The 24887-nt window shown below is 36.0% G+C and overlaps 1 pseudogene; it reads right to left on the bottom strand.

Annotated features, from left to right (window-relative positions):
• Window positions 1-1227: 1227 nt before the first annotated feature.
• LOC140522981 (RBPJ-interacting and tubulin-associated protein 1-like) lies at window positions 1228-20682 on the bottom strand (annotated as a pseudogene).
• Between the last annotated feature and the right edge of the window lie 4205 nt (window positions 20683-24887).

Below are 24887 nucleotides of genomic sequence, written 5' to 3'. Positions count from 1 at the left end.
AACTTTATACAAATATCTATCCATAAACATACATATAAATGCATGTATATATGTGCATATGAATGTGGATGTATGTATAAATGCACACGCAAATAGACACACTGACACACATATATAAATGTGTGTGTACATGTGCATTGGTTAGCATTTACTTCATGTTTACTATGTGTCAGGCACTATGCTAAGTGCCTTACAATTATTATCTCACTGATTCTCACATCAACCCTGGGAGGGGGGTAAGTGCTATTATTACTTTCATTTAAAATGAGAAAATTAGAGATTGTCACTTGCCCAGGGTCATAGAACTAGTAAATGTCACAGGCATGACTAAACTCAGATCTTTCTGACTCTCCAGATTTGGTGCTGTGTGTATACTCATACACATACATATGGGGCAACTAGATGGTGGATAGAGCACCAGTGCAGGAGCCAGAAGGACCTGAGTTCAAATCTCACCTCAGACACTTGACAGTCGCTAGCTGTATGACCTTGGGCAAGTCACTTAACCCCAATTGCCTCATCCTGGGTCATCTCCAGTCATCCTGATGAATATCTGGTCACTGGATTCAGATGGCTCTGGAGGAGAAGTGAGGCTGGTGACCTGCATAGCCCTCCCTCACTCAAAACAAAGTCAAGTGCAAGTCATGTCATCATTTCTCTGATGGCATGGTCTTCAGCAACGAAGGACAAACATGCGCACACACACACACACACACACACACACACACACACACATATATATATACACATACACATACACATACATCTGTGTTTAACAAAAACAAGCATATGTTAGAAGCATAATAAATGCCTTTTATCAGTTGATTTGTGTTCCTCAAACTGTATCACATCATTTGACTTGATTGGCAGGCTTGATTTGGTTTCTTAATCTGCATGTCAAATCATAGATTTCCAATCAAGCCTAATACCTATACAAGCATGGTGTTTTTTCTTCCCCCATGGGTTGCCAACAGTAGTATTTTTGGGTTAGTATGGTGACTTCCTCCACCTATATATGAAAGAACAAGGTAGAATGAGGGACAGGAAGGTCCATCTCTCCCAGAGGATGGGGTCTGTGCCCAGATACTCCTAAAGCAAATGCTGTGTATATATGTGAATGAGTCAGGGATGTTCTCAAGGACTGAATGTCTGGAGAGACTCCTTTCTCTTCCCGCTTTCATGAGGGAGACTCTCTAGGCTGGCACAAGCCCACACCTCTATCCCATTCTATGCTCCTAGGGTTGACATTGAGGCAAGGGTCACAAGCCTCTTCCGAGGTGGCTTTGGATTGTGGGTGACCAGATACTTCCAAAGACTCTCAGGTTCTGGGAGGTTAATGGAAGGAGCCCTGAGAATAACCAATAGGTTCTGGAAGGTCACTGAAGTTATTTGAGTTCAAGCCTGCTGCTGGCCTCTCTGGTGTGGTGGGACTGGTGACAAAGGAGAGCCCCACAAGTGAAGCATTTGAGTGGTTGAGTGACTGGGAACACCCATCCTGAGGGAGACTGGAGCCTCCAACCTTTATCTTTGCCAGTTGTCTTACTTGCTCTTGTTCTTTAGCTCAGAGGAAGTCACAGGGCAAATAACCCACAGAGGCAGTCTCCTTAGGATGGGATAAGCAACTACTGCAGGGCACTGATGGTGGAGCCCAGAGGAGGGTTAGGAGCTTTGCAGTTCCTTTCTCTTTGTCCATAGTGCCAATCATCCCAGATGATTCCTTCCTCTAATAACTCAAAGAGGATCTCATTATAGTAGGACAGTGTGTGACAGATGAGCATGTTTTTATTTTTCTTTCTGGGGCAATGGGAAAAGATATTGCTGCTGCCTATGGATGAGTCAGAATCCAGATTCCATTTTTCATCCTCAGAATTAGGGGTCAATGTCACAGGCTTCCCTTCTTTGCCCAAGGAAGGTCAAACTCTGGTGGGGCTGACTGGGTTCCTGAAGTACATTGTGGGTAAGGTATAATGGCACAGAATTTTAAAAACGGTCACATTGTCTCCAAGACCTTTTAATGCTAAACAACCAGTAGGAAAGTGTTGCTGAGCCCTCATGAGATAATATAGGAATATAAATAAGCTATAGAAATTTTGTTGGATGGAAACTTTAGAACCATTCATTTCAGCTGTACTTAAATAGACAGGGTTATTTATTTATCTAGGCTACAACTTAGATCAATACTTAAAACTTAATGCCACAAAAGCTAAGGTTAAGAGCACATATTTCCAAGGGAAATTGTGGCTATATGCTTCATTGTGACTCTTGGGCTAAATAAAACTGAGAAGCATGTGGTAGATAGCATAGGAAACTATACAGTTAATAATTAGAGGTTTTCCTTAAATGAATATTTTGGTTAAGATAGATTGAATTAATTTCCATGATGGTCTTCATAATAGCTTACATGCACACACACACACACACACACACACATCACGACCACCACCACCACTAAAATCAACAATGACAACAACATATCAGGTTTTCATAGATCAGAGCTTGAGAATTTCTTCTGTTACATAAAGTTATTCATGATTGTCACTAGTTTGTACTCCATTACAAGAGTGTATTGGGGCTAGAAAGTGAATGCTTGGTTCAAATCTTAGTTCTAATACTTATAATAATCAGTGGCTTTTACATAGTGTTTTAAAGTTTGCAACATGTTTTATAAATTTGAGTCTCAAAGATTAGCCTATGAGGTAGGTACTATGATTTTCCCATTTTACAGATGGCTAAACAAAAACTGAGAAAGGTTGTTATTTGCCCAATATCATGAAGCTACTAAGAATCTATGGTATGATTTGACTGCAGTCAGATCTTCCTAACTCCAGTATTAACATTTTATGCATTTTATGTAAAACTTAGTTGACACATATTTGTATGACCTTGGGCAGGATATTTCCTGCATCTCAGGCTCAATTATCTTTCTTAAATGAGTTGATTGAAAAAACAGACAACTCCTAAGGTCAGTTTCACCTCTAAATACTATGATGTTATAGTTTTTTGAATTGTATGATGATAGTAGAGAAGGCAAGTAATGGCATGAGTTGTTAAACGGTTTCCTTCAAAAAATGTATATCAACTTTTCCCTTACTATTTTGGTTTGATTGTTATTTTCCAAACAAGCAAGTCTTTATAACCATGTGTCTGATTTAAATATGCTCTTGTCCTTTTCATTTATAGTCTTTTTCAAAGAGTTTATAACTCTTCCCTTGGGAAATCTAAATCACCAAATTGGACAGAGAGGGAAAATTATCCTTAATTCTCCCCTGTTAAACTTCATCAGTTAAGAGCTAATGCTTTTCTGACATGTCATAAGTAATGAATTTCTCATTTTTCTATAGTTACTACCCAATATTAAGATGTCACAAAGTAATAGGCCAAATATATAAAACATAGATAAAAATTTAGATCTCCAAATAGAGTTGATGCTAGTCTACCTGGCCATCATCTATGATCTTTACAATCTACACCCAATTTGCCATCTATGAAAAACCAGTTTTTACTATTTACCATTACTATATCTTATAAATATTTTAACACCTAATGCCTCAGCTATAAATACTAATGATTTTCCCCGCAATCCAAGATACAGTGTTCAATGTTCTAATATCCTTATTTCCCAACATCCATTTTATATATCTATTTTTTTTTCATGAGCACTTGATATGTCCTTACTATGTGCAACCAACTCAGCTGGACAATGAAGAGATACTACAAATAAAACTAACCAACACATCAACCAAATCCAAATGTTGATACATTCATTGATTCCCATATTCCCCTGTGTATGAATATTTTCTCATTTCTTCTTTGGAAATAAGCTTGGTCATTAAAATTAAACAATGATTGGGTTTTGTTCTTGCTGCTGCTGTTCTTCCATTTGCATTGTCCCAGTGATTCAGCCATAACATTTCTTTTACTTGTCTATTCTCAAACCTACATCCACTCTTCTTTGACAACTCTCAATTAATTAAACCTTCTTTACCCCAGTTATCAATTGCTACTCTGTTTGGGATGAGGCTAAACCAGAATAAAACTTAGATAATCTGCAATGATGCATTGCAATTATTGATCTGTCTCTGTCTCTGTCTGGCTCCTCATCTCTGACTCTGTTTCTCTGTACCTGTCTCTCTATGCCTCACAGTTCTCTCTCATTCTTTCGCTTTTCACCACCCTCTTTTCCTCATAGCTCATTTTTTGGGTCTACACCTTATTAATGACATTAACTTCCATTCCTTTTGTGGTATATGTTTTACTAATCACTTTCAATTATTTTAGGTATATTATCTCCTTTAAGCCATATAACCCTTCCAAATTAAATTGGATTATACCTATTGTAAGAATAAGAAAACTAAGTTTCAGAGTGGATCTTTGATCAGTGCAAGGTTATAGCAGTTGTTTACAGAGTGAAAATTTGAATTAAATCCTTCTGGCTATAATTTCAGTAATTTTCACAGTAAAAATTGATGTATTCCACTACTGTAGTGTTCCTGGCCTCAGTTTTTCTGAATCAGCAAAGAACTAGTTCCTTACCTCAAAATCTGTTGAGCTATTCACATTTCCATCTTAAATATCTTTCCCTTCCAGGTCTAGGAAACACATTTGATTCTGGATGGCTACATTTATAACTCATTTCAACATATTACTCCAAATCTTGTTTCCTTTGAGGATGCTCCACAATATGAGAAAGAATGGGGTTAAATATTGCAGCAAATGCATCCCAACTAAAGTAGCTTTCTTTTTCTTTTCTGATCTTGGACTTCCTTGTGTTTATTTTAATGAGTCATTTTAATACCCAACCACTAAAGTAAATTAGCTCAGGATCTCGTGGCTGTCATGACAATGATGGAGCCATCCCAGCTGATTTCTAGTCAGATTTAAACCATGGACTATACCTTAAATCTTAATTTTGAGCTGGAATTAAAACAAATCTGAAACTTAGCAGAGGCTCAGAGGTTTAGGGTCTTGAAGAAATTAGCTTGATTTATAAGAAATTGAACTGTGGATAAGAGATTTAAAAATAAAAATTGAAAATGATCCATGAGTAAGGCATGAGGTTTGCAGGAATATGGGAGGCCAATGCTCTATAAAAATACAGACATTTACCACTTCTTTCACACACTCCATGCTACTGTAAGAACAAAGTCTTTCAATTAAATTTAAATTTTCCTTAGTATTTTTAAAGCACCTATGCAAACACTATGATAGTTACTAGGGACATAGAGATAGAAACAAGTCATATATTAGGGGCAGTTGTGTTCTATTGTGTATAGCACAAGTGAACTTTTATAAAACTATACCTATGCAGCCTTTGGGATTAGTTTGGATCATTGAAAAGGCTATCTGTAATAGGTGTCAATACTTTCTCTTCTTCTCTTACATCCTTACAATCTAGTTTCACACCTTACCATTCCACTGAAATTGCTCTCCAACATTGCTAATGATGTGTTAATTGCCAGATCCAATGACTTTTTCTCAATTATCATTCTAGATTTCTCTGCAACTTTTAACACTGGTGGATCACTCTCTCCTCCCTTATACTCTCTTGTCTCTAGGTTTTCAGGACACACTCCCTCCTGGTGTTCTTCCTACCTATCTGATCACCTCTTCCAAGTTGCATTTTCTGGATTATATTCCAGACTGTGCCCTCTAATGATAGATTTTGCCTCAGGTTCTTTCCTGGACTCTCTTCTTTTCAGCTCACATGAATTTAATTGCCATTTCTATGCTGATGATTCTCAAATCTACCTATTCTCCTTCAAACTTTCTACTGACCTTCAATCTCACATCACCAATTTCCTTTAAAAAATTCAAATTAGATGTCCAGTAAACATATTAAACCCAATATGTTTTCTGAGGATTTTTCTGAAATTATCCTACTTGTCTTTAATAACACAATATTCTATTACAATCACATACCACACTTGTTCAGCCATGCCCCATTTAATGGGCATCCCATCTGTTTCCAATTTTGGCCCCCACAGAAAGAGCTACTGTGAATATTTTTCCACACATAAGTTCTTTTTCTTTTCCTTTTTCCTTGGCAAACAGACTCAGTAGTGGTATTCTTATGTCAAATGGCATCCACAATTTGAGAGCCCTTTTGGCATAGTTCCAAAATGCTTTCCAGAATGATTGGACCAGTTCAATATTCCATGAACACAGCATTAGTGCCTCATCTTTGCCACAATTTGTTCAATATTTGTCATTTTTATTTTCTGTCATATTAGCTAATCTGATTGATATGGGGTACTATTTCAGATTTGTTTTAATAATTTTAAAATTACCATTCACAAGGAAAAAGTCCAAATGGGTACATGATCTAGGTATAAAGACTAATATTATAAACAATTTAGTGGAGTAAGGAATAGTGTAGTTATCAGATTTATGGAGAAGTAAGTAATTTTTGACTAAACGAGAGATACAAAACATTATAAAGCATAAAAAGGATAATTTTGATTACATTAAATTGAAAATCTTTTGCACAAACAAATCCAATGCAACCAAGATCAGGAGGGAAGCTGAAAACTGGGAAAGAATTTTTGCAACTAATGTCTGTGACAAAGGCCTCATTTCTAAAATATATAGAAAACTGAGTCAAGTGTACAAGAATATGTTATTCCCCAATTGATAAATAGTCAAAGAACATGAACAGACAGCTTTCAGAGGAAGAAAACAAAACTATTTATAGTCATGTGAAAAAATGCTCTAAATCACTATTGATTAGAGAGATGCAAATCAAAACAACTCTGAGATACCACATCACACCTATCAAATTGGCTAATATGACAAAACAGGAAGATGATAAATGTTGGAGAAGATGTGGGAGAGTTGGAAGACTAATTCATTGTTGGTGGAAATGTGAGCTGATCCTACCGTTCTGGAGAGTAATTTGGAACCATGACCAAAGGGCTACATAAATATGCATACCCTTTGGCCCAGCAATGCCACTTCTAGGACTGCATCCCCAAGAGAGCATAAAAATAGAAAAGGGTCCCACATGTACAAAAATATTTATAGCAGCATTCTTTGTGGTAGCCAAAAACTGGAAATAAAGGGAATTCCCATCAATTGGGGAATGGCTGAAAAAATTGTGGTATATGAATGTAATGGAATACTATTGTTCTGCAATAAATGATGAACAGAAAGATTTCAGAGAGGCCTGGAAAGACGTAAATGAACCGATGCTGAGTGAAAGGAACAGAACCAGGAGAACTTTATACACAGCAACAACCACAGTGTGTGAGGATTTTTTCTGGTAGACTTAGACCTTCATTGCAATGCAAGGACTTAAAATATTCCCAATGTTTTCTTAAGGCAAAATGCCTTCCACATCCAGAGAAAGAACTATGGAATTTGATCACAGAATGAAGCAGATCATTTTCTTTTGTATTACATTTTGGTTTATTTTATGATTTCTCCCATTCATTTTAATTTTTCTATGAAACATGACTAAGGTGAAAATGTATTTAATAGGAATGCATGTGTAGAACCTATATAAAATTATGGACTTCTCAATAGGAGTGGGGGAGGGTAGAGGTAGCTCAGTTGAGCACAGAAAGAATATAAGCATTCCAAAGGGTCAAAATGAAAGGAAGTATATTCTAAGCATAAGTGATCACCTTTCCAAACTTATGGAAGTTGGAACTATGATCCTGAGATCAGGGAACAAGGAAAACAGTTCAGCTGTGATCACATTCACACTTTGTTACTCTTTGTGGTAAAATCACACAATTTCTTTAGAAGTTTCCTCATCTGTAAAATGGGGAATTTGATTTTCCATTGAAATGCTATGATTGGCATAAATGTTACTGTTTTATTTTATCTCTGAACTAAATGTCAAATGCACCTGCATTCTCCACAATTAACAAGAGATTACTTTGACTTTTACTTAAGAGTTTAAGTCAATCTGACTTGAGCATCATCATCTTCCTTCCAACATACCTTAAAAATTGACAGCATCACATATCCCACTCTCCTTTCACTGAGTCACAGAAGTGTCTTTTTCTTACTAAGGCTAATCTCTTGGTTGAACCTACTGCTCCTTTCCTTCCTCCTTCCCAGAGGATCATAACTCCCTTGCATATGTATTTTCCCTTACTATCTTCCTACAAACATGCTTAGGTATCCTTAATTTTGAAAAAAGTTTTGTTTATATCATCACCCACTAATTCATTAATATAATTAGGGAAAATTCTTCTGATTCTTCTATTTCTTCCTAATTGGCCTTTTTCATCAACACTTTTTTTTTAAATCTGGCTTCCACACAATGGCTATATAGGAACTGCTCTCCCTAAAGTCATTGGACACTTTCTTATTTAAAAATCCAAACATATTTTCTTAGTCTTTCTCTGCTCTATCTTCTCAACATCAAATGGTACTAACTATTCATAAGCTAGATGCATACTTAGATACATTGATTTCTTGGTTGCCCTAGAGCCTGTTTTACCTTCTTATTTCCAGTCCTTTTTGTATGACCTGTCCTATTCACAGTCTTTGTGAAAATGTATGTTTCTCCACAGGGCTGTCTTTCTTCCTGTATAATTCTTCTGTCCCTTTTCTGCCTCAGAACTTTCATTACATTTCACCACTTTACTTACTATTTCTTTGGAGATATCTTTAAACTCTTTTACTTCCAATCTTGACTTCTCTTTTGAACTGCAAACTCACATTTCCATCTACCTGAGGAATATCTCTGTGTACAGGTTCAATTAATATGTTAAACTTTACATGTCCAGAACCTGGATTACTTTCTTTTCCTCTAAATCTGATTCTCTTTTTTGAATTGTCTATCTTTGTTGTATCATTCACCATCACCCATATTCATAACTTTAGATTTATTGTTGAATTTTCCTACTCCAACATCACTTATATTTAGTTGGCTACCAGGTCCTGTTGATTCAAAGAAATAAGAAAATATCATTATCATATCAGAAATGAAAAAGAACGATGATTTTTTTTTTACAACCAGTCAAATAGAAACAAATGAAATTACTAGGAAATCATTCATATAGTAACATGTGAATAAAACTGATAATCACTGAAATGGATAAATATTTTAATGTCTATACTAACAGAATAGGAAATATAGGAATTAAATAGACCTGTCTTAGAAAGGAAATTGAATGTCATAAATAAATTCCTAAAAGTAAACAATGGTACCAGGTGGATTTAAAAATGTGAAATATTAAAGAAAAATTAAACACAGTGTTTAGATTTCACTTTCAAAAAATTGGAACAGCATTTATAAATTATTTTGACATTACAAATAAGTCATGCTATCTAAACTGGTTAGAGTCAAAAAAGAGAAAGAAAATTAAAGAATGAATAATATTGTTGCAAAGTACGGCAAGTAATACTGATGCAAAAATTTCAAGTAAATTTTTATCAAAGAAAATACAGCAACAAATTATTTTTAAAAATATACTTTTTCTTGAAGTTGGCTTTATGTCAAGAATGCATATGTGATTCATTATTAGGAAAACTATAAACATAAGTGACCACATTAATAACAAAAAAAAACATATTATGGCAATAGATGTAGAAAAAAATTGACAAAATATAGCTTTCTTTTAAAAATAAAATACTAGAAATCAGAGGAATGAATGTATCTCCTCTCCCTTAATACAATAACATTTTCTTTTTTTCCAATTGCATGTAAAATTCTCTTGCAAGGGAGGAAGGTACCATAATAGCACAGGAATACAACCAAGAAATCAGCTTGATCCATGACAGGGTTTCAATGGAGGGGTCAGTCAAGAAAAATCATGAGAAGACACTCTTCTGTATTCAACAATATGCAAAAGCAGAATGATCTTTACTATTTTATCTTATTTAGTCCATTGAAGAGTTGTCAGGCTATATACACATCCAGATGTCACCTGTGCATTTATCTACTTCTATGAATACCCTCATCACTGTAGGAAGGCCTCACACTATCAAGTTTTCTTGTAGTTATCTCCATATCCAGAATTCTAAGCATCACCATCTGTCAAAGATTTGAATTTCTTTTATGCTGGTCTTCGTAACAGTTTGTATGTCAGAACTCACCAGTAGTAAATGAAATTTCTTGAATTCCCTGCAATCAAGGATCATCTTTCTTCTTTCTCCTTAAAGTGTTGAGTTTAAAAATGTCTATATTCACATGGATCTACAAAGTTCAGTTGTTTTGGAAGAAAGAAATATATTATATTACATGAATCAATCAACTGATACTGTATTTCCCCAAATGCATCCATACTCCAAAATAACTTCATGTCTTTTGTGGGAAATATTATAATTCCAGTCATCCAAGTTCACAATAATTGAATCATTCTTTAACTCATTGTCTTCTGTATTGTCTTCCTCCTGTATTGTTGACTATATGCCTAACATCCTTTCTCCTCTCTCTGCTCACACAACTTCTACCAAAGTTCAGATTATTTTTTCAGTCACTCCCTATTGTCTCCAGGATAAAACACATTTTTCTTTAATTTATCTCCATTTTATCTTTAAAATCTCACTCATCTTGCATATGTTCCTTCTCACTCAAACTTATTTCTTAGTTCTTTTCTGTGTCTAACATTCCATCTCTTGTTTTCATGTCTTCTTATTGGTGCTGATCCATGTCTATAATTCTCTACCCTACCACCTCCACTCTTGCAAAATATAGCTTTCTAGAAGATATCAGGTTGCATTTCTCAGTTATAAATATTACCTTTCTTGAAATAACATTGCATTTATACTCACATATATGTATGTAAGCAGGTATGTATACATATACATATATAAACACATGCATACACACACATATATGTGTATGTATATATAATATGTGTGTATATGAGTGTGTGTGTGTGAACTATACTGTTTATTTATGTTTTTTGTATGTTGTTTCCTCTCCTTCTCCTACTCTAAGGCAAGTAGCTTAGGAAATGAATGGTTTAATTTATTTTTGTCTTCATCTTTAAAGAGCATTATAGATAGTAGGATATTAATAAGTAATATTGTTCACTTGAATGATACAGTTCGTCAATGTTTGAATGGATCATGATATAGTAGAAAGTGCACTCAATCTAGAATCAGAACACTGCTCTGGGATCGTATTTTCCTCATGTGTAAGATAAATATATTGGACAAAGTGATCTCTAAGGTGTCTTTAATCTCGAAGCCTAATGATACCAATTTGTTTTATTTACTTGCAATCCTTGCCCAATATTCTTCTTCTTATATTCATAATCTTCCACAGACAAGTGATTAGAATATTAGAATCACACAAATTTATGCATCATCTATCCCTGACAAAAGGACCAGAAACTGTACATTTCTTCTCAAGGAAGCAGGAACTGTTTATTTTTATGCATAGTAAAGAAAAAAGATTGATCTAAGCAACCTATAACCATTTGGGGGGAAAAATGTGTTACAAATAATTACTAATTAGAAAAATTCAAATGAAAGAATTCTGATATTCTAACTCCTACCAATCAAATTGGTAAAGAGGACAAATAGGCACATTGATGAACTATTGGTTAACCAATGAAATAATACAATCATTCTGGAAAACAATTTAGAAATATATGCAAAACAGTTACTAAAATGTGCATATTCCCTGACCTAACCCCAAAAGATAAGAAAAAGTCTTATACATACAAAGATATTTTTATCCATTATTTTTGTGATGGCAATAAAACTTGAAACAAATAGGGATATCCACAAATTGAAGAATGGTTGAATAAGTCATGGTATATAAATGTGATTGAATACTATAATTCTGTAAGAAATGATAAAAGACATGATTTCACAGAAACATGTAAAGAACTATTTGAACTGATAGAGTAAAATGAGCAGAACCAGAAAAAAACATGTATACCATAACATCAAAAATATGATTTCATATTTTGACAAAGAATGAAATGAACAGAATCTGGAGGACAAGTAATACAGCAAAACACTGTAAAAATGACAAATTTGAAAGCTTTAATACAATGTCAATACAACATTTATCCATGATTGCAGAGGACCAATTATGTTATTATACTCTTCCTGACAGAAAAGTGATAGATTTGGGATGAGAATGATTGAAAATACACATACACACGATAATATATGTGTACACACAAATGCATACATATGAATATATGCATATATATTTGTATATGTGTGTATATATGTGTGTGTATGTGTATTTATATATAATATGTATGAGTGAATAGATAGTGATAGAAAGGCATATCTGTATCTAGCTATACATTTCTTTATTTAAAGCAGACCTACATAACACATGACCCATGGGCAGCTGTTATGTGAACTGTGGCAACCAACCACTGTTAGTCTGTCTCTAGTCTAACCTATCTGTGACCCAAAGAAGTTTAGTCTATTTTAATTTTTGCTCCTACCTACTGCCAAATTATGTAAGCCTGGTTTAAAGGTAATGAGGGAAGTTATTTTGATTATTTATATTTGTAATGAGGGATATGTCTTTTCTCTTTATTTCACTAAGATGGGAGAAAAACGATTAATTTTCATAAGTTTTTTTTTTAATAAAGAAGTAGAGGGTACTACAAATAGTAAACCTTTCATGCATTTTCACTTGATGTCTCTCTATTATTAGTTTTCATTAATTGTTATACTTTATTCTAAGAGATCTCTCCCAGAGATGGGATAATATATAAATCTTTGTAATTTGCAAATTCAAATGTGTAAGTAGGGAGGAGGGGAATGAAGAGTTAGAGATGGGTGTGGATGACTTTGCTGCAACAGAACAGGAACTTCATTAGGGCTCCTGGTTCACCCTATGCTCAATTTGAAGTCAGATCATTCTAAAGAAGACCATTCAGAAGAAGCAAATAGGAAACCAGTAGGGCATTTGAAAAGGGGCAGCCAGCTGTTATTATCATGAAATTGTAGCTGTCATTCAAGCAAGTAAAAGGAAATAATATATTACCATATGCTGTACTTAGCGAATAGAGTTTGACCATGTGTGGCTCATTCTCAGGCTGATATGTGATTTAAACATACTCCTACCTCTGTGTATACCACAATCTGGGCCAGGAGGGCTTAGACTAGCATATCTAGCAAGTGTCTTTAGTATTCAGTACCCATAATGCTAAACTTACACTCAAGGTGATGAGACTGAAATTATAAGCTATTTATACCATTGTTGTCCTTTAATGAATTCAGTAGAAAATAAGAAATATATTAGAAATGTCAGAAAGGAATATGAATTATTGTTAGAATGATTTCATCAACATTTACTGAGCTCTAAAACACATGATTAGAGATGAAATAAACAAAGGAAAGGATTGCAAATAAGTTTAAGATGATCTGATTACAAATGTGATAATGTACTCCTAATTGGAGCATAATTTTTTTGAACTTAAAGAAAGGATTTTTTCTGTAATCAAATATTTTTGCTTTAATTTTGAACATTAAAAAAACTTTCCTGAAATTTTAGTTCTAAAACAAAAAATAACTTTAAAAAAGAAATCATATTAGTTCTAGTTCTTTGAAACTTTTCAATTATTAAATTAAAGCACTAAGAATTTCTAATGCTTCAGCCAGCCATAGGAAAGACTGTTTAGTCCTAGAGTTGTGGGACTATTAGGAACTTCAAAAAGTCATCTACCTCCTGAAGTAATGAAATATTAAAGTGTAAATCTCTGAGATGCATGGATACTTTAGGCTGGAGAAGAAGGACAGATAAGTTTATACCTAATGTACCTTTTCCCTGTTCTGAGAAGGGTACCAACTGGAATGTCAATGTTTGAGCAAAGGACTTACCATAGATTAAATGGAGAGGTTAGTCTAGTTTTCCTTCAGATTTGATATCTCCTGTCTCTGTCTACCTTCTGCTCCATTCATGTACAGCTTCACCTACCTGCACACATATTGGCCTCCCAAAGTTTTGTGTCTGCCAATATCCCTCAACCAATAATGCTCTATCTGGGTTGGATTCTATTCTCACACACTATCTCACTCTCATTCTATTACAACCCTATTCTTTCAATGTCTTGTTACTATTACAAAGAAAGTGATAATTTTCAAAGACAGCTATTGAAGAAAATGTCTCATGTTCCATCTAGCAACTACTCCAATATTAACTATACATCAAGCTCTTAAATATTTTTTTTAGTTTAACTATCTAAATGCTTTTCTTCTCCAAGGGTTGTGGTCTGTGCAAATTTTGATTGAGAAAACTTATATTATCTCTAACTGGGAATAAAAGGGAAATAAAAAAAACCCCCCTCTCTATCCTCCTCCTGTACCTCATTTCTTCCCCCTGCCAAAAAAGAAAGAAAGAAAGAAGGAAGAAAGGAAGAAACAAAGAAAAAGAAAGGAAGGAAGGAAGAAACAAAGGAAGGAAGTAAGAAAGGAAAAAAGAAAGAAAGAAAAAGAAAGAAGGAAAGGAAGGAAGGAAGGAAGGAAGGAAGGAAGGAAGGAAGGAAGGAAGGAAAGAAGGAAGGAAGGAAGGAAGGAAGGAAGGAAGGAAGGAAGGAAGGAAGGAAGGAAGGAAGGAAAGAAGGAAGGAAGGAAGGAAGGAAGGAAGGAAGTAAGGAAGGAAGGAAGGAAGGAAGGAAGGATGGAAGGAAGGAAGAAAAAAGTCTGGTCAAGAATGGTTAGGATTATGGATCAAATATGTGAATTCTCTGGAATATCAATGAAAGAGGATGGGGAAATATTCAGGAGGTATCCAGCCACTTTCCTTTTCAATAAGCTCTAAGATCTTTTCCCTCTTGCCTCTAAGAGAAGACACAAACTCCCCCTCTTCTTTCTTTTTTTATTATTTAAAGCTTTTCAGAAAATGTTATGGACTACTATTACATATAACTCTATTCATATACTTCATATTCTAATCAAACTGCTCTAACTGTGCTGCCTAAGTGGCATAATCTGTCTCCTATCTCCATGACTTCAAATAGCCTGTTATCCATTCTTTAAATGTACATCAGCTCTCTTCTATCATAAAATTTACTTTTTTTTAAAAAGTCATTTCACAGGTCACTTCCTACAGAAAGTTTTTCCTGAGCCCTTCAAATACTAGTTCCAACCCCCTCTGAAATTATTTTTAGTCATATTTACATATGCACATATTACATGAAAATCAAATACATATGCTTATACATATATAGGCACACATATGCAACCTGTACAAGTATACACATTCATGCACATGCATATATTCACATACATATATTTATAGGTATGTACATACCTATAAATTTATCTTTCCTCTATTGACTGTCTGCCTGTAGAGAGATACATGTGTGTGATGTGCATGTGTAAGTATGTATAATCATAATATAAGTATGTACATATACAAATGGATGTCTATAAATGTACATATGTGTACCTGCATGCATATTTGCACACACATTTGTATGAAAAAAGACATCTCTATTGTGGCAGCAAAACTGTCATTAAACAACTTTCAAGAGTGAGAGGGGGAGGAGCCAAGATGGCGGAGTAGAAAGATTCACATACACTAGCTCCGAACCCACAGCCCATAAATTACCTGTAAAAAAGAACTCCCAACATATTCTGGAGCAGCAGAAGCCACAGAACAACGGAGTGGAGGAGATTTCTGTTTCAGAGAGCCCGAAAAAACTACACGAAAGGTCTGTCACTCCCCGGACCCAGAGCTGAGCCCAGCCCTGCCTTGGCCATACAACACCTCCACCAAGAGGAGCAGATCTGAGCAAGGCTTCAGGGACAGGATCTCCAGCAGGCCACACAGGTCCCTCCACCCACAGGCCCCAAAGGTTAGTGAGAGGGTCTTTTCAGCTTGCTGAGAGGGGAGTGGGGTGTCTCCATAACTCAGGCCCCATTGTGAGGCAGCAGCAGAGGCAGCAGCAGACAAGGGCTCCCCAAGCAGGCAGGAGCTTGGATCCATTGTTGAAGGTCTCTGCATAAACCCCCTGAGGGAACTGAGCCCCTTGTGAAGGCCCTGGCCCCACCTGAGCACCTGAACTTAATCTCACACTGAATAGCAGCCCTGCCCCTGCCAAATCCCCAAGGCAGGGAAGCAGTATTTGAATCTCAGACCCCAAGTGCTGGCTGGGCAGATCTAGAGGCAAAGCGGGTGTGAAAAGGACACTCAGAAGTCAACTCACTGGCTGGGAAAATGCCCAGAAAAGGGAAAAAAAAAATAAGGCTATAGAAGGTTAGTTTCTTGGTGAACAGGTATTTCCTCCCTTCCTTTCGGATGAGGAAGAACAATGCTTACCATCAGGAACAGACATAGAAATCAAGGCTTCTGTATCCCAGCCCACCCAATGGGCTCAGGCATGGAAGAGCTCAAAAAGGATTTTGAAAATCAAATTAGAGAGGTGGAGGAAAAACTGGGAAGACAAATAAGAGACATGCAAGAAAAGCATGAAAAGCAGGAGTCAACACCTTGCTAAAGGAGACCCAAAAAAATGCTGAAGAAAATAACACCTTGAAAAATAGGCTAACTCAATTGGCAAAAGAGGTTCAAAAAGCCAATGAGGAGAAGAATGCTTTCAAAAGCAGAATTAGCCAAATGTAAATGGAGGTTCAAAAGCTCACTGAAGAAAATAGTTCTTTCAAAATTAGAATGGAACAGATGGAAGCTAATGACTTTATGAGAAACCAAGAAATCACAAAACAAAACCAAAAGAATGAAAAAATGGAAGATAATGTGAAATATCTCATTGGAAAAACAACTGACCTGGAAAATAGATCCAGGAGAGACAATTTAAAAATTATGGGACTACCTGAAAGCCATGATCAAAAATAGAGCCTAGACATCATCTTTCATGAAATTATCAAGGAAAACTGCCCTGAGATTTTAGAACCAGAGGGCAAAAGAAGTATTCAAGGAATCCACAGAACACTGCCTGAAAGAGATCAAAAAAGAGAAACTCTTAGGAACATTGTGGCCAAATTCCAGAGTTCTGTGGTCAAGGAGAAACTATTGCAAGCAGCTAGAAAGAAACAATTCAAATATTGTGGAAATACAATCAGGATAACACAAAATCTAGCAGCTTCTACATTAAGGGATGGAAGGGCGTGGAATAGGATATTCCAGAAGTCAAAGGAACTAGGACTAAAACCAAGAATCACCTACCCAGCAAAACTGAGTATGATACTTCAGGGGGAAAAAAAATTGCCTTTTAATGAAATAGAGGACTTTCAAACATTCTTGATGAAAAGACCAGAGCTGAAAAGAAAATTTGACTTTCAAACACAAGAATGAAGAGAAGAATAAAAAGGTAAACAACAAGGAGAAGTCATAAGGGACTTACTAAAGTTGAACTGTTTACATTCCTACATGGAAAGACAATATTTGTAACTCTTGAAACTTTTCAGTATCTGGGTACTGGGTGGACTTACACACACACACACAGAGACAGAGTGAATTGAAGAGGATGGGATCATATCTTAAAAAAAATAAAATTAAGCAATGACAGAGAAATATATTGGGAGGAGAAAGGGAGAAATGGAATGGGGTAAATTATCTCTCATAAAAGAGGCAAGAAAAAGACTTTTTAGTGGAGGGAAAAAGAGGGGAGGTGAGAGAAAAACATGAAGTTTAGTGTCATCACATTCCACTAAAGGAAGGAATAAAATGCATACTCATTTTGGTATGAAAGCCTATCTTACAATACAGGAAAGTGGGGGATAAGCAGAGTGGTGGGGATGATGGAAGGGAGGGCATTGGGAGGAGGGAGCAATTTGAGGTCAACACTCCTGGGGAGGGACAGGATCAAAAGAGAGAATAGAAGCAATGGGGGGCAGGATAGGAGGGAGGGAAACATAGTTAGTCTTATACAACACGACTATTATGGAAGTCATTTGCAAAACTACACAGAAATAGCCTATATTGAATTGCTTGCCTTCCAAAGGGAAGGGGTGGGGAGGGAGGGATGAAGAGAAGCTGGAACTCAAAGTTTTAGGAACAACTGTCTAGTACTGTTCTTGCTACCAGGAAACAAGAAATACAGGTAAAGGGGTATAGAAAGTTATTTGGCCCTACAGGACAAAAGAGAAGATGGGGACAAGGGCAGAGAGGGATGATAGAAGAGAGGGCAGATTGGTGATAGGGGCAACTAGAATGCTCGTTGTTTTGGGGTGGAGGAGGGGACAAAGGGGGAGAAAATTTGGAACCAAAAATTTTGTGAAAATGAATATTAAAAGTTAAATAAATTAAAATAAAAAAATAACTTTCAAGAATAAGAATATTTGACCCTTTTAGGAATTTCTGAAAGGACAGAATACATATGTAAATAAATATGTTCCATTGTGCACCAAGCAGTCTCTTTATTGATGGATCAACAATAGAAAAGACTAATAACAGTGAACAGAATTGAAAATCCATGATAGTGGTTAAGAGTCCCAGATTACAAAAACAATAGAAGTAAATAGGCAGAACACTATTCAAAACACTTGAATTGATCCCAAGATACTCATGAAAGCAATATAAATATTTCATGCATGATGTTATATGGTCACAAGACCAGGAACATCATGGCCTTTAAAGAATGAAGGTGTTTATTGCACAGAAAACAATAGAGAAATGGTTATGATGAACAGCAACAAATAAAAAAAGAACAAAGGCTGCTGGCAAGGATTTGTGTGACAGAAATGATGGACTGGTCAGGAAACTTTTATCAATCTCTCTTAATTTTAGTACTTTTTTCCTGTTAACTATTCCCATTTTATACGTTGAAATATATATCTTGCATTGTGCATAACATTGTTCATAATTATTTGCTTATTATCTCCCCCGTTATATTGTCAGCTTCTCAAAGGCTGGGGTTGACTTTTGACTGTCACGTAGTAGGTGTTTAATAATTATTTATTGACCGACTGACTGATTGAAACCAGTTCATGAGGAAAGAGAAAGTGAAGAAAGGAAAAATGTCAGAGGGCTCCATTGTTATCCTTATGATTTTTGGGAAAAGAGGAAGGCCTCCAGCAATTTGGGTAGACCTGTTGGGTAGAAATGACAAAGAGTGAAACAAATTGGGCAGGTATAGATGAATTGTGATATGCATCATTAGAAGGAATTGAATCCGTGAAATCACATGTCTATTCAAGTGTGCTGAAGAAAGTATCAAGATAAGCATTAGACTTTCAGGATATTCAAACATAAATACCTGAAGAAAGAACATTCAGGATCTTTGTTGGTGGCCCTCTACTGAATTGGAAGCTACTAACTCCCAAGGAAGTGCACACTACTTTGGGATGATTCTAACTGTTAGGAAATTTTCCCTTGTATAAAAACTAAATTTACTTTTTTTTTTTTTGACATTTCCATTCATTGATTTTCATTCTGTCCTTTGCTTTCTATCATTTTTCAAGTGGACAAAAAGAAAAATATTTTTAAAATAAAGATTCCATTTTTGACAGAATCTTTTGAACATCAGAGTTTTTCCCTAATATTATTTTTTTAAAGTGATCATTTAAAAATAGAAGTAGGAGGAACAAATTGAGATAGCAGATGTTCCTTTGATTTCCTTTACAGTGAGTGACACACATATATATCTCTCTCCCCTTGAAAATTAGGTAAAGGAAAGGTGAGCCGTATAATTTCATCTTCTAGATCAAATTTCCAGAGTGTCCAAAATCTATCATATTATCCTCCATTGACGTTTTGCTTTGGTTTGATTTTCTTAGAACAGTAAGGAAAGTATTCAGTGATTTTTAGTACAAAACAGATACTCTCTTCTTAGCTGCTTTATCTGAAAAAGTACCAGATAATGACTCTTTGCACTATTTTATTACTAGGAATGGAGCAGTTAGGTGGCATAGTGGACCGAGTACTTGGAATTAGGAAGACTCATCTTCCTAAGTTCAAATCTGGTCTTAGACACTTCCTAACTGTGTGACCCTGGCCAAGTCACTTAAGTTTGCTTGTCTGTTTCCACATCTGCAGAATGAGTTGGAAAAGAAAAATGGAAGCCTAGAAAACCCCAAATGGGGTCTTCAAGGCAGAAACAACTGAAAATGGTTGAACAACAGCAAAAATTCCCAAGAACTACAGGTATGCATCAATGCACCCAGAGTTTTAACAATGGTAGGTCAACTAGAAAAGATTATAGGCAACACGGGAGAGGCTTTGCTCATGTGGAAGGGAACACCATTCCTATGATTCAAGCCTCATAGCATTCCAGAATATATCTCATGAGTAGATTGGAAGATAAACAAATATAAGCCCTAGGAAATGGCAAAAAATAAAGGTTGCGGGATGGTGGAAGATGAAAGAAGGAAAGGGAATCCTCTTTGCTTGTGTGATTGCACCTACTCAGGGATTATTTTGCGAAAGTGTCACCTCCATAACTTGTGTCATATTGATCTTTTTTACTACTTGAACTAAAAATTAGTGCTATTTCTCCATTCATGCTTCTCCCACTTCCAACTTGATTATTTTTGTTCAAATTTAAAATGTATACGTAGATACATAGACATATAGATTGCCATACTTGTGGATATATAAAAAAGTGTTTTTTTCTTTAACAAAAGGGATAAAAAATATCTATTGATGACTTAAATCCATACACTCTAGCCCAAACTGTAGATTTTTCTTGTCCAGTGCCCCTTTCCTAGTGAGAAGAGAACTGGACACCCTGTGTCTAGTGGGGATGCTCTTTGATTTATTATTTAGTGTCTACCCTTGATGACAGCAACATCAGTTCCTTCTGTCTTTTCACTGCAGACCCATGGAGTACTAACGAACCCCATGTCGTTTTTCACACTGCATAAACTCAAAGAGTTCTCTCCAAATAAGTTATCTTTATTTTTCCCACATCAGAAAATAGCTAGTGAGAGTGTGAACAATAACAGACATAGTAATTAATTTACAAATAGTTACATTTTAAAGGGGATGCTGTGTATTCCCTGGGCAAGGTGGATGGACTTTTGAAAGTATAATTTCAAGAAGTCTGTTACAAATCAAAAGTTGTCTAGAAATCATAATAAATAAGAACACAAAATTTAAAATCACCTAGTAGAACAAAAATAAAGCAAACAAAAATGTCTACTAAATTGTAAATTGATCTAGTATATAAAAAAGGGAATCTTATTTTTGTGTTCTTTCCTGGATACCACCTCTTATCCTTTTGCTAATGATTGGTCATACAATATAGCTTCAGAAAACTTTAGATAGGGCTCTCAGTAAAAACTCAGGTGGCTGCATGAAGTTTTGTTGTCGAGGCAGGGAATTAGAGAGGAAGTTGTACCACTACCTGCCAGGAACAGGGACAGATTGAAAGGGGTACATAGAAATGCCCCTTACACCATAGCCTTAGTAAGTAATTGCTAGGATGAATTAGGAATACACAAGATTGTATGTGTTAATGGGCTAACATACTGAAGGCAATTTCTTGGAAGAGGCAGAGAGTAATAGAAGGGGCAGTGAGGGGTCCTGGTGGAACAAATGAATGAATGAATGAATGAAAAAGGATTTACATGCTATGTACCCGGTGTTATACAAAGTACTAGTAATACAAATAGAAAAAGAAAAATGAGGCAGGCTCTGCTCACAGGAGTTCACTTTCTAATTGCAAAAGAGTACAGCTGCAGGGCAGATGGAAAGTCACAGAGCTCCTAAACATAATAGCTTGGCAGATGGCAAGGTTCAGAGGTCATTAGCATGCACTAGGAAGTCAGATAATCGTGTCCAAGAAGCCATTTCAGCAAGGAGGGTGGTAAGGTGTGAAGAACTGAGGTCCCAATAACAGGCAGGTGACAAAACCTGTTAGTCCTCCTGTATACTTATAACTTCCAATCCATCCAAGTGGTATGAAGAGTCATGCCTCTCTTCCCTCAGATGGAGACTAGGTGAAGGCAATTGTGGAAAATTCAAGAGAAATCAAAGGGGAAGACATTTACAGTTGTTGGCAACTGGCCAGCTTGATCAGGTCTATGTGGCCTAGGCTTCTCTGTGGTTAGGATGAAGGTAAGAAAAGTGGAAGTGAAACCTTTCTTCTAGTTTAAGTGTGAAGTGGCAAATCATGGATTTGGAGTCAGAGAGCTTGTATTCAAATAGTAGCTCTATTACATATATAATATTAAGCTATATATCTAAGCATTCTGATGCTCAGTATCCTTAGATACAACATAAGGAGGTGAGACTAAGTGACCTATAAGTCCCCTTTTACCTCTAAATCTTCCAAAGGAGAGAGAAATAAGTAGAAATGAGGCAGAGTGGGCAAACATTATGGAAGAAAGTGGCTGCCAGGGGAAAGGCAAGACTGCCATAGGAAAGGAGAATCAGATAGAAAATGAGAGGAGAAACTCATTGGGCAACCTCTGAGAGAGACAGACAGACAGATAGAGAGACAGAGAAAAATGGAGAGATAGAGAGAGAGGCAGAGATACAGAGAGGACAGTCTCTCTCTCTATACACACACACACACACACACACACACACACACACACACACACACACGTATATATTCCTTCTAAGTCTCCTAATACTGAGAAAGGTTACAAACACCATCTTTCCATGTAGGAATAAAAATAGTTCAACTTTAGTAAGTCCCTTGTATTTTCTCTTTCCTGTTTACCTTTTCATGTTTCTCTTGATTTTTACATTTGAAGGTCAAATTTTCTATTCACCTCATGTCTTTTCAACAAGAATGATGGGAAGTACTCTATTTCATTGAAGTTCCATTTTCCCCCTGAAGTATTATGCTCAGTTTTCCTAGGAAGGTGACTCTTGGTCTTAATTCTATGTTCTTTGATCACTAGAATATCATATTCTAAGCCCTCTGATCCCTTGGGGTAGAAGCTGCTAAATCTTGTGTTATCCTGATTGTGTTTCCATAATGCTTGAATTGTTTATTTCTGGTTCCTTGTAACATTTCCTCCTTGATCTGGGAACTCTGGAATTTGGCTACAATATTCTTAGAAGTTTTCATTTGGGGATCTCTTTTAGGACATGATTAGTGTATTCTTTCCATTTCTATTTTACCCTCTGGTTCTAGAATATCAGGGCAGTTTCCCCTGGTAATTTTTTGAAGGATGATAACTAGGCTCTGTTTTTGATCATGGCTTTCAGGTAATCCAACAATTTTTAAGTTATCCCCCCTGAATCTATTTTCCAAGTCAGTTATTTTTCCAATGAGATACTCCACATTGTCTTTTTTTTTATTCATTATTTTGGTTTTATTTTATAATTTCTTGATTTCTCATAAAGTCATTAGCTTCCATTTGCTCCATTCTAATTTTAAAGGAATTATTTTCTTCAGGCAGGTTTTGGACCTATTTTTCCATTTGGTGGATTCTGTTTCTTAAGGCATTCTTCTCCTCATTGAGTTTTTGGACCTCTTTTGCCATTTGGGTTAGTCCAATTTTAAAAGTATTATTTTCTTCACACTTTTCTGGGTGTTCTTTAGCAAGGTGTTGACTCAATTTTCATTATTTTCTTCCATTACTCATTTCTATTCCCATTTTTTCTTTTATTTCTCTTACTTTATTTCCAAATCCTTTTTGAGCTCTTCCATAGCCTGAGACCAATTCATATTTTTCTTGGAGGCTTTGGATGCAGGAGACTCAACTTTCTTCTCTTTTTCTGGTTGCATACCTTGATCTTCCTTGTCACCAGTGACTTTCTTTTTACCATGAAAGTACAAATTTTTAGTTTTTTTTTCTACCACTTTTGCTCATCATCCAAGCTACTCATTTGACCTTTGAGCTCTTTGTTAAGTGTAAGGCTCCACAAGTAGTCCCTGTGGCAGTGGGTGCTGTCACCCTGGGACTGAGACAGGGCTGGGTCTGCGACCAGGCCAAGTTTCCCCCAGGTGAGAGACCCTTCCTACTAAACTTCGAAGCTATCTTTGGTGTTTCTGGGTTGAGAAGTCTGAAAACTGCTGTAGTTGCCAGCGATTTAGTCCCCTAAGGCCTAATCTCTGCCTTCATGGACCAAGTCAAACTGGACCCTGCTCCCAGGCTTGGTGAGATAGACTCTTCCTGTTAACCTTTCAGATTGTCTTTGGCTAGAGATTTGCTTCAGTCTGTCATTTTGTGACTTTTGCTCCTCTAGAATTTATTTAGAGTAATTTTTAAAGGTTTTTTGAGGGGTTTAGAGGGAGAGTTCAAGAGGTACCTTCTACTCTGCCTTTTTAGCTCTGCTCCCCTTGAAGTGCCTTTGTTTATTCCTTCTAGGGCAGAGCCTAGGCATGAAGTAAGTATAAGATTGTCTTGGTGTATGTCTAGCTGGTTGTAAAGAACCAAAAATAAAAAGGAAAAGTTTTATCCCTTTTCTTTGGGCTCATTCCTCTCCATGTGAACAGGGGTAAAACACACACAGACACACACACACACACAGACACACACACACACACACACACACACACACACACACACACACACACTAGTTCTCCTCCCTTTTCCTTCTTGTGAATATGAAATCTATTTGAATACAGTGCCAATGCACTGAGGTACTATCAGAAAACTAACATTAAGCTTTGGAACATGAAGTGGTACCAAATGGTATATTTCTCAGAAATTGTCATCAATGTCCTTGTTTCCAAGTGTGATGAAATTCCAGTTCTCATGGACAATACTATCATTTTTGTGCTAGGCAGTTGCATCTGTGAGAATTATCAATAGCTTACATAATATTCTCAAATTTCAGTATCAACAGTTTGTCTTTAGTTTGTTGAATATACCAAAAGCATTCAAGGCAGACAGGCAAACAGACCCAGAGTCAGAGAGCAAATGACAGAAAGAAGGAAGAGATAGACAGTAAGAACAGAAAAAAAAAAAAAAACAGAGGCACAAAAATTAGAGACAAAGAGAGGGGAGAATAGGGGAAAAAAGATGGGGTTAAGAAAGGAGAGATCTAAAAATCAAATTAAATTTACAATCTAACTTAGGTAATAGAAATGCCTGTGATATTATTAAATTTTGATCTATGCTACTTACTAATCAATTAACAAGAG

The sequence above is a fragment of the Notamacropus eugenii genome, chromosome 2 (genome assembly GCF_028372415.1).
Source record: "Notamacropus eugenii isolate mMacEug1 chromosome 2, mMacEug1.pri_v2, whole genome shotgun sequence".
NCBI lineage: Eukaryota > Metazoa > Chordata > Mammalia > Diprotodontia > Macropodidae > Notamacropus > Notamacropus eugenii.
The sequence above is the reverse complement of the archived record's forward strand: the minus strand, read 5'-3'. Positions and strand labels throughout refer to the sequence as shown.